Source organism: Mixophyes fleayi, chromosome 1, assembly GCF_038048845.1.
Source record: "Mixophyes fleayi isolate aMixFle1 chromosome 1, aMixFle1.hap1, whole genome shotgun sequence".
In the NCBI taxonomy this organism is placed as follows: Eukaryota; Metazoa; Chordata; class Amphibia; order Anura; family Limnodynastidae; genus Mixophyes; species Mixophyes fleayi.
This window is the reverse complement of record NC_134402.1, coordinates 127142882-127154627: the sequence shown is the minus strand read 5'-3', so window position 1 is coordinate 127154627 and position 11746 is coordinate 127142882. Positions and strand designations below refer to the sequence as shown.

General features: G+C 40.6%; 1 non-coding gene across 1 annotated transcript; it reads right to left on the bottom strand.

Annotated features, from left to right (window-relative positions):
- Positions 1-5773: 5773 nt before the first annotated feature.
- TRNAL-UAA (transfer RNA leucine (anticodon UAA)) lies at positions 5774-5856 on the bottom strand. Its single transcript has one exon. It is a non-coding gene; the product is annotated as a tRNA-Leu (tRNA).
- Positions 5857-11746: the final 5890 nt, after the last annotated feature.

The following is an 11746-nucleotide window of genomic DNA, read 5'->3' as shown; positions in this document are numbered from 1 at the left end:
AGTTAATGCAGAAAAAGTTGTGGAAAGTCACAGTAGATCCAGAAGCCAATCCAAATGCTAATGAAGTAAATAGAGCCATGGGCACCATTGGCTTAGCTGTAGAACAGCACGTGTATTATATGTATTCTATCATTAATGATAAAGATTCAGCAAGTGAGATGTGGACTGTTCTAAAAAATGCGTATGAGGTCAAAGGTCTGATGAGATGGATAAACTTGAGGCGTACACTGTACGGGACTAAATTGAGTACTTGTGAGAATATGGATGAGTACATAGACAAAATGCTGTTGATACCCCAGTAATTGGCATCTGTGGGAGCACAGGTGGATGACGAGGAAGTTGCAATGGCGATGCTGCAGAATCTCACACAAGAGCATGATTTGCCAGTAACTGCTCTGGAATCTAATGATACCAAGTTAACAACATAAATTGTGAGAGCTAAGCTTCTGCAATTCAAACAGAGAATTCCTGTCGAGGAAAATGCTGAGAGTACCGTTCTACTCACAAAAAGTGCAAAGTCCAAGAAACCTAAGTTTAAATGCTTCATATGGCATAAGATGGGGAACAAGGCATCTGAATGCAGTCCTTAAGTAAGAAGTGGTGCGCAACAGAAAAAGTGTGAAAAACCTAACAAGGCGACATTGAATGTAGCAGATAGTCATAAGAAAGACTACTGGTATATGGACTTGGGGCCACAAGACATTTTAGCTGCAATCAGGAATGGTTCAGTTCATTGAAACCATGTGATCCAGCTACAATAAAAGGAATTGGTGGAAAGGTTCTTACTGCAACAAAAGTTGGGACTATCACAGTCCGCCTGAATATAAAAGGGAAAACAATTGTCACAAATATCCAAGGCGTATTGTATGTACCAGAGTGGGGAACCAACCTTATCACTATTAGCATCCTTGAGAAAAAAGGTTACAAGGTCAAATTTGAAGAGGGCAAATGTGTGGTTAAAAAACAGAAAGGTACTGTAATTGCAACAGCAAAATGGTGTAACCAGCTTTATGTCTGTCACATATTGCATCAGCTAAATCTGCATTATGGTCTGTTTTCACCTGTTTCCATCTCCAATCACTTTCTGGGCTGAACTGAGCATGCACACACCTGGTCTGCACATTACTTCTTGCACTCTCTTGATTGGCTAATTGCCTGTCAGCTCTGCCTATTTAGAGCACCTGATTTTTTACCAAGTTGCCAGATCTTCAACTCTCTCCTCCTGGTTAGACGTGTCCCAGTACTGGCTCCTGTATCCCTGCTTATGTATTTGTGTTCCTGATTCAACGGCGCTTCCCAGCTTCACAGGATTCCACCAATAGCTGCTGCAGACCATCTTATCTATTTGTGTTCCTGATTCAGGTTCGCTAACCCAGCTCCAGAGGATTCTACCCCAGCAACAGCTGTTGCAGACTATCTTATCTATTTGTGTTCCTGATTCAACGGCGCTAACCCAGTTCCACAGGATTCTATCAGCAACAGCTGCTGCAGACTATCTTATTTACTTGCGTTCTGATTCAACAGTGCTAACCCAGCTCCACAGGAGTCCACCAACACCCACTGCTGCAGAGACTCTTATCTATCTGTATTCCTGATTCTGGGCATTACCAAGCCCTCAGATTTTTATCTGTAGTCTTTGCTTCTGGACTTCTCCTCCTGCTCCTCAGTTTCTCTCTTCTCCAGGCTCTACTTCAGGTTTCGCCTATTACCCTCTGAGAGGACCACGACATGCGGTTAGGTATCCGCCAAGTCCATGCTCCCTTGCGGGAGCCTCTGGTGATAACCTCCCTCTACATTAGACTCTGCACCTTAACGGGGGTAGTGTCAAGCCGGGCAAACACTTCAGGCTTCCCAAGACCTTTGGCTTGTGACAATACTCTAGACACCGTAGAATGTCATGTGATGACAGCTTCAGATAACAGTCAATCAATGGAGCTTTGACATAGGAGATTGGGTCATCTGGGATATGACAGCGTCCAGAAGCTCGCTGCAGGGATGGTGACAGGCATCACTGTGAACAGTTCTAAGAGACCTACATTCAAGAGCTGCATAAAGGGTAAGCAAACTCGTTGTCCCTTACCCAAGTAAACAACCAGAGCTGAAGCACCCCTAGCTCTAGTGGATACTGATGTGTGTGGTCCGATGGAGGTGAAATCAGTCAGTGGCTACAGATACTTTCTGACACTCATCGATGACGCAACTAGGATGACACATGTCTATTTCATAAGAGCTAACAGTGAAGTCGTAGAGAAAATTGCGGAATACAAGAGCCTTGTAGAGACTGAAATGGGTCTGAAACTAAAAGCCTTGAGATCCGACAATGGGGGAGAATACGACAACAGTACTTTAGCTGAACGCTTAAGAAAATAAGCCATACAGCACCAACTGGCAAGTGCCTACACACAAGAACGGTGTAAGTGAACAAGCAAACAGAACAATTGTTGAATAAGCACAGACTGTGTTGAATGATGCAGGTCTGGAGAAAATGTTTTGGGCGTAAGCAGTGTCCACTGCAGTCTACTTTGAAAACTGAGCGCCCACAGTAGCTGTAAAAGGTAAAATGGCACTGAAGGCGTGGTCTGCTACAAAATGTCAATCATCTCTGTGTATTTGTATGTAAGCCGTATACACATATTCCTAATGAAAAGCAATGTAAGTTAGATTCCAAATCAGTGGAGTGTATCATGCTCGGGTACTGCCAACAGAGTAAAGGATACGACTTTGGGACATTAGCAACAAACGTCTTATCAAATCCAAAGATGTGGTGTTTCATGAAAACACGCCACCTAGTGGATTAGTGGAGCAGCAGCCACAAGAAAAGTTAGTGACACTGAATGTTCAGGCAGCAGAAAGCGTGTCTGAGACAGAAAATATAATTACGAATACTCAACCAGAAAATGGAACTTCTATGAGAGTAACAAAGGTATTCCCCCTAGGAAATATAGCAAGGAGTTTGCTAATCAAGCCTTTTGTGAACCGCAAAACATTGAAGAGGCAAAATCAAGCGATGACTGGGAACAAAGGAAGTCGGCTAATCCATCTGTGGATAAAAGTTTAAAAATGACAAAGGCAATTCCACCAACAAGTAGTGAAGAGACAGAGGAGATGAATAAAATCCCTTACAGAAAGATGTTGGAAGTTTAATGTTTGCAAGTATTAAGACTCAACCAGACGTCACATTTGATGGGAATCGTGTGAGTCAATCTACAATCAATCTTGAGAAAAGACACTGTACTAAAATCAAAAGAATTCCAAGAATTGATGACTTGCATTGTTTATTAACTGTTGATGTCTTGCTACAGGATAAAGAGACTTTATTGAAAAATGTAATGTTTGATAAAGTTAAATTGTTTTTTCTTTGTGACAGGAGACGTTGCTAAGCGAGGGAGGTTGTTAGTATATAGGAGCGCTTACGCTCCGTTTCCCCTGGTGCATTGCTATGGCAACTGCAGCATGATCCCCAGTGGTCTAATGAGGAAACAGGACGTGGGGGTCACTTCCTGTCTGACCAGTAAAAATATTGGACGCAGTACTGTTAGCTGTGCTCTGTATATATATATATATAAAGTCCCTCAAAGTCTGGTAGAAGGTAACAGGAGGCACCGCAGTGTATACCACCATTATATCATACTTGACAGTTTTTCCTCGTTGGCTTCAGGGAGAACCCGGGGAAGGTAGGCATGCCGGGGCAGGGCTTGTCGAATTGCACCATTTTGGCCTCGCCCCCCAAACGATTGTCACAATTTTGGGCAATTACATCAGGGGGCGGGGCTAAGATGACACAATATTTGCGTCATTAAGCCCCTCCCCCAACTTATCTATATGCGGGGCCAAAAACTGGGAGGTCTCCCAGAACTGCGGGAGTCTCCCGGACATTGTGGGAGAGTAGGCAATTATACGTTAAAGAAAAGCAGCTAATTAATCTCTAGAGACTGAAGTGTCTTTTACATTTCTGTCTCCATTACTGAAGTCATGCTGTCTTACCTGTCAGTCTTTGATTAAATCTTGGTCTCCATGAAAATGGCTACCTCCCTAGGCATCAATACATGGATATAGGACACAATTTCTGAACTGTGTCATCATGCCACGTCTTGTACTGGCTCAGCAGCAGGAAAAATGCCAGACTCTTCAGGGAGTGAGGGAGAACACCCCTATTTCAGGGAGTCTCCCTGACATTCAGGGAGAGTTGGCAAGAATGCATTATATACATATACAAGTGTATCGGTGTACAAGACTGCATAATCTTGTTATTGTCTGCTGTACTACAAGTTACCAACTATTGTGAGTACCTGCATTTATCTGTTGTTATCATCTTTAATAAACAGAAACCTGTTTAACTTACAAAAGTGTTGTGGCTTAACATCCACATTAACACTGCTGAACACTTGTATTAACATCAAAAAGTATAAGCAACAAAAACACTATAGTCATTGGTACAGTTGCCATTCCAGGGGCCGCAATATTGTTAATTACCATTACACACAGGTTCTGGGGGTGGGCGGGCAGAACCCATTAATGCTCCCCTTCTTCCATAGAAATAAAAGCCCACAAGCGATGTGTTCTGATTTGCAATATTTTTTTTATGCACTTGCACCCATATGCTTGCTGGCACTTGCAGTGCTACCAGTGTGCACTATAAATGATGCCCCTATTATGAAATAATCAGTGTTGCCCCCATCATAAATAATTTATTGCCCCCATTGTAAATCAAATAGGATTGCACCCTTAATATTATTATAAATTAAATATTGCCCTCTTAATATAATTGTATATTAATATTGCCACTTAATATAATCATAAATAAATTTTGCCCCTTAATTGATACATAATTAATAAATGATTATTGACCTCATAATTAATAAGTCTATTGTGCTTCCTCTTATTTTCTGAATGGGCAGTTTTCTCAAACCACATGAGGTTTGAGTCATCTCGCCTGAACCAAAAACACCTCCCCCACCCTCCATCCTTTAGCTGGGACTTATTTACAGGCTGGTCCCTCATGCGGGACCAGACACTTTACTGCCTCCTGGGGATCTAGAGATCCATTCGGCCACTCCCCACTGTCCCATTCCTTCTTGCCCCCCCACTCTCCTGCACTGATATCTAACACATATAGGGAAGACAGCACATGACAGTGCAGTCCACATGTGAATGAAATGAGAGGCAGACAGAAGAGTCTGACTGTGAGATTGGTACTGCCCCACCAGAATCAGGACAGTTGGCTACCATTGCCTGTGTACTTGAAGGGGATCAGAAGAGTTGCACTGCCTAACACAGGCTCAAATAATAACCACATTCCTTAGATGCATTCTGGCGGTGTGCTGTGGAAATCCCCATCTTGAAATCCTGCGTTTGCCCCTGTTGGAACCATGTCTAAACGAAATAGCTTTTTTTCTGTCCTGTTCTTAAATTGTACAGTTTGTGTACTTGTCATTTGAAAAAATCAGAATGGCAATTTCAAACAGTGCAGTTTCAAGACATTCAAAATCTCACGATTCCCATATCACGCATAAAATCACCAACAAGCGCAAATTTACCCCAGATCTCATTGTAAACAGCAATCGCTGACTGACCTAGAAAAGGGTACTAGATTTAATACAATAAAGCCTCACAGAATAATAGCTATCATATGGATATAATTGATCACTTCCATTTTCTAAACTTCCAAAAGACAATGATGTTATGGAAGAAAAACTAATATATAATGAATTTTCCAATTTCTCTAAAGGACCACATTCCCTGAACGTTTAAAATTAAATTTAAAAAAAAATCATACCAGGAGTGGGGTTCGAACCCACGCGGATAAATATCCATTTGATCTTAAGTCCAACGCCTTAACCACTCGGCCATCCTGGTGTGGTCCACATGTTATGTTCATGTTGACTTCTATCTCTATGATCAACTTTTCTTAAACTTTTCATCAGCATGATCTTTTTATATTGTGTTACATGAATACTGTATTTTCTTTTTACTGAAAGTGAAATTAATTAGATGGATGATAAGTGGGTTCTAATTGTGCTAAAATGAATCCATGAAAGAAACTGATCCTAATCAATATGACACAGGAGAATCATAACTTTTAAAAATCTATCTTGTATTTTATGTCTGGATTTTCATGACTGATGTGCTAATGCTACTCTTGGGTAATAGAGTTGAAAGTATTTTCATTTGTCTATTTAGGGCTAGATTTACTAAGCTGCGGGTTTGAAAAAGTGGGGATGTTGCCTATAGCAACCAATCAGATTCTAGCTGTCATTTTGTAGAAAGCACTAAATAAATGAAAGCTAGAATCTGATTGGTTGCTATAGGCAACATCCCCACTTTTTCAAACCCGCAGCTTAGTAAATCTAGCCCTTAGAGTCTTTAGTGCACTGTATGACTTGTATATAAATGTGGTGATGATGGGACTGTGGCTGTGTTTGAGCTCTTGCATTTTCATGACTGATGTGCTAATGCTACTCTTAGGAATTAGGGTTGAGAATATTTTTGCTCTTCTATGGAATATTATGAATCACAAGAGTTTGCATTAGATGAGGAGTGGATCGAGTGAAGCACGAGCATACTTAGTTTTGCGGGTTGGAATACGTGGACAAAATAGATGAATAGAGGACAATCCCTGCTTTACAGGGCCCACAGTCTTATTATCTCTGCAAAGCAACTTGAATTCTCCACCATCTGTGAGATCCTAGAGAGCGACTTTCATTCATATACTTACAATAAGACAGACTTTGCACCTACAAGTTGCAAATTAGCAGGAGCACACAATTCTAGGTGAACTTGGACCGACACTTCAGAAACACAGAAATTCCCCCAAAATTCAGTCCATTGCACCCAGGTAGCAGCAAATTTATTGTGAGAATCATGGATGATTCTAGTATTGTAATCTGAGGATAGTCATGTTTGACTAAGAATGAAGATAAATGCTGCTATTTACCGTTTTTTTTTAAATCTTGTTTAAAATATGTTGAAAAGGTTTACAAATGTGTCTAAGAATGACTGGAATTGGGTATGTGAATGTGAGAAGCATGTTGGTAGCTGCAACCGAGTAATACTTTTAATAAGAGGACATAAAAGGCATGGGGGGTGCAACGGCCATATATGGACTTCCTGAAAAGCCTTCACCCTACAGCCTGTCAGAAGTACTGGTAACCCAACTGGACACATTAAAGTAACAATCCAATATATATTAATACCACACCAATTGGCAAACATAGAAACAGGATAACACAGTCTCACATAATGACACACATAGAAACATGGTAATGTACACACATATTAATATTCCAAATCCACACACATGAAGAATCACACTGGGTTTGCGTATGGAAATATCCCTTCTTTAGAAAGTGTCCATACAGTACATAACATGGCATCATCAAGTCCCAAGTGTTTTGTTCACTATCCTGTTAGCGAATGTTCTCTTTGATCCGTACGCGTTTAAGCCAATAGTATCCTTGCAAATAGATTGTTCAGACCTGACCTTATATGCTTTCTGGTGTACGATCAACAAAAGGAAACAACATGGTTAAAACACACATGGGAAAAGAAGACTGAACATCCCGGGCACAAAAAATTACGCATAGTACCACCTTCACTTTGCAGTTACATTAGTCAGATGTGATGTTACTGAATGGATCCGCATGGAATCATGTATTTCGCGACCAAGAGGTGATGTTCCATCTATAGGTTGGGTATAAAATGTCTACATTTATAATGTTGACATTCAAAATGTCTACACCATAATGCCAACAGTGATAATATCTACACTGTTATAATGTTGACCAACAAAATGGCTACATGTTCATAATGTCAACACCGTTATAATGTCAACATACATAATGCCCACACATTCAAAATGTCGACATGTAAAATATGTACACACTGTCAAAATATCTGCATGGTTGTATAGTCATGGCCAAAAGTTTTGAGAATGACATAAGTATTGGTTTTCACAAAGTTTGCTGCTTCAGTGTTTTTAGACCTTTTTGGCAGATCTATGGTATACTGAAGTAAAATTACAAGCATTTCATAAGTGTCAAATGCTTTTATTGACAATTACATTAAATTTACGCAAAAAGTCAATATTTGCAGTGTTGACCCTTCTTTTTGAAGACCTCTGCAATTCGCCCTGGCATGCTGTCAATCAACTTCTGCGCCACATACTGACTGATGGCCGTCCATTCCTGCCTAATTAATGCTTGGAGTTTGTCAGAAATTATGGGTTTTTGTTTGTTCACCGACCTCTTGAGGATTGACTACATGTTCTCAATAGGCTTAAGGTCTGGGAAGTTTCCTTGCCATCAACCCAAAATTTCAATGTTTTAATCCCCGAGCCACTTAGTTATCACATTTGCCTTATGGCAAGGTGCTCCATCATACTGTAAAAGGCATTGTTCATCACCAAACTGTTCTTGGATGGTTGGAAGAAGTTGCTCTTGGAGGATGTTTTGGTTCCATTCTTTATTCATGGCTGTGTTCTTAGGCAAAATTGTGAGTGAGCCCACTCCTGTGGCTGAGAAGCAACCCCACACATGAATGATCTCAGGATGCTTTACTGTTGGCACGACACAGGACTGATGGTAGCGCTCACCTTTCCTTCTCCGGACAAGCATTTTTCCATATGCTCCAAACAATCTGAAAGGGGATTCATCAGAGAATATGACTTTTCCCCAGTCCTCAGCAGTCCAATCCCTCTACCTTTTGCAGAATATCAGTATGTCCCTGATGTTTTTCCTGGAGAGAAGTGACTTCTTTGCTGGCCTTCTTAAGACCAGGCCATCCTTCAAAAGTCTTTGCCTCACTGTCTATGCAGATGCACTTACACTTGCCTGCTGCCATTTCTGAGCAAGTGGTGCCCCGATCCCGCAGCTGAATCAACTTTAGGAGATGGTCCTGGTGCTTGCTGAATGTTCTTGGCCGCCCTGAAGCTGTCTTTACAACTATTGAATCTCTCTCCTTGAAGTTCTTGATGATCCGATAAATGGTTGATTTAGGTGCAATCTTACCAGCAGCAATATCCTTGCCTGTGAAGCCCTTTCTGTGTAAAGCAATGATGATTGCATGTGTTTCCTTGCAGATAACCATGGTTAAAAGAGGAAGAGCAATGATTTCAAGCCCCAACCACCTTTTAAAGCTTCCAGTCTGTTATTCTAACTCAATCAACAATCAGCATGACAGAGTGATCTCCAGACTTGTCCTCGTCAACACTCCTGTGTTATTTTGTGACAGGGCTGAAATGCAGTGAAAATGTTGTTTTTGGGACAAAGTTCATTGTCATGGCAAAGAGGGATTTTGAAATTAATTGCCATTCATCTGATCACTCTTCATGACATTCGGGAGTATAAGCAAAATTGCCATCATAATTACTATGGCAGCAGACTTTGTGAAAAATAATTTTTTGGCCATATTGATATTTAAAATGTTGACATAAATAAATAGATGTAAACAAAAAAAATTCAATAAATGTAAAAAACCTAGCAAAATCAGGGCCAAAAAATATGTGGCGTCCCCCTTAATTTGCTATTATCAGCCTTGGAAAAGCACTAGGCTTTGCCAGCCTGGGCTGTTGGCTCAAAACCCACAGTGTAGAGTTCCCCTGCCATAATGCCAAAATAGCCCCAGGCTGCACAGCAAGGTGCTGTATTTCCTGGGTAGATCAAGGCCATAAAAAAAAAATGTGCCCCCCTACCCCTATGTTTAAGCAGCCCTGTGCTGATAGTACTAAGGCTCTTCCCACACCCCGGGTGTGGTGAGTGTGGAGTAATATTAATTATTAAAATATATATTTTGTCCCAATTGCACTACAGATCTCAGCATGCCCAGACTCCCATTAAATGCTTCGACATTACTACATGCTCTAGCACCCAGGAACAGCTGGGACCTGTAGTGCACCAAGTGTAAACATTTTAATTTAAATAAAAACACCCCAAAACATCCCTCATTCACAATCTTTAATTCTCACCTAGATCCTGGCTCTTTATATATAATAAATCCAGTAATCCTCGGCTTGGTAAAATAAAAAAAAACTCTTACACACGACGCAATACTAGGTCCTAAGAGCTCCAGATGCAAATGAGCTCTTACTGGTGGTTGACTCATATATGTAACAAGGGGATTTGCGACAAGGTCTCCAGGGAAAATAGAAGTGGAGACATGGTGGGTGGGGGTGTGTCACGACCATGGCCGTGGTGGGGTGTGGGTAAATGCTAGTGAGGATATTGCTGTGAAGGGGATCCGTAAGGGGCGCAGGCCTATGTTGCTCAAACTGCAGTGGAGGGGGTGACCTAGTATGAAATTGCAGACAGTTAGCTGTAGGAAATGAACCTTGGTGAAAATTGCCCCAATATATGCACTAGGTAGGATACATTGGAAGATATCGGCGATTTGCAAAAAAATGCTATTTGATACATTTACCCCCAAGTGTTATCAGCAAGCAACATGCAAAATTCTTCTTGCTGTTTCAAGGGTAAAAAAGTAGGTAACTCATCCGTGAATTCACATTCTTGTGACAACACTTTGCCTCTTGAAAGCCATTCTGCTTGTGTGCAAAATAAGATTCACATTCTTTGCACCAACTTCTTGACATAGTTTGCTAAACAGTCATGATTTAAGTGGCTTACTTTTTATGTAGTTCATCATTTATACAACTTTGTCTAGTACTGTCTTCAAATTATTGCATATTGTTTTTCCAACCAGCGCCTCAGGATGGAGAAAACAAAGTGCCGTTATGACAGCACAGTTTTCTTTCTTCACTAATGATACAAAGCCTTTCATTGAACCTACCATTGATGGAGCGCCATCTCTACAAATTCCAGAACAAACCAACAGTTTCCAAGTATTTACTTAATGTATTAAATATTATTATTACTAATGTAACAAATGAACGCTAATAGTTGAGTCTTCCCTCCAATATCTGTAGACTCATCTACTTGGAGTGCTGTAATGTAACTTTCTTTTACAAAAGACGCACACAGTTTCTTCTATGTCTGCTGACATGTCATGTATCTGTCTGCTAATGGTATTATCTGAGAGTGGAATCTTTTTAACTTCTTTTTCTAAGTCGCTCCCAAACAGTGTTTTTACTATGACGCTATAAGCAAAGAAAATAAGTGTCTCTGCTTCTGTATAAAGCTTCATGTTTTTAGCCACTAATTCTGCAACTAAGTAGTTGGCCTCTTGAGTTTTATTAGATATTGTGACTGTTTTAGAAAATATCAGGCTCTGTTGTTTTCTCTCATTCAGAAGTCTCTCTGGTCCAACATTTCTCTCAAAGTATGATGGAGGCTTGTTAGTAAGATGACCATGTCACATGGTGAAATGTCACTTTAATTTACTGGGCACCATGACTTCATCTGCGAAATTATCACCACAAATAGCACATTCTGGTGTAGGATTATATTCATTACCACACCAAGTAAATCCCTGATCCAAATAGAGATTATCTTTTTTTCCATCTGTTCACACCAGTTTTACTGAAAGTTAGAACTGTAATTTATTTTTCATTCTCACACAATCATCATGTTTTCTCTTGAACACAAACTTGTCAATATAAAGATCAAACTCAACTGTTTTCTAATGCTGCTGCTACAAGGAGTGCCACTTTTGTGGCTGAAGTGCTTGGTTTGTTTGGGCCCCCAAAAAACAATGTACCAATGGGCTTGAGGTAGCTAAGTTAACAGTGCTGTCAATGAACTCTAAGACTGCAACGAGCTGGCTGGTTACTAATCGACAAGGCAACGGCATAAAC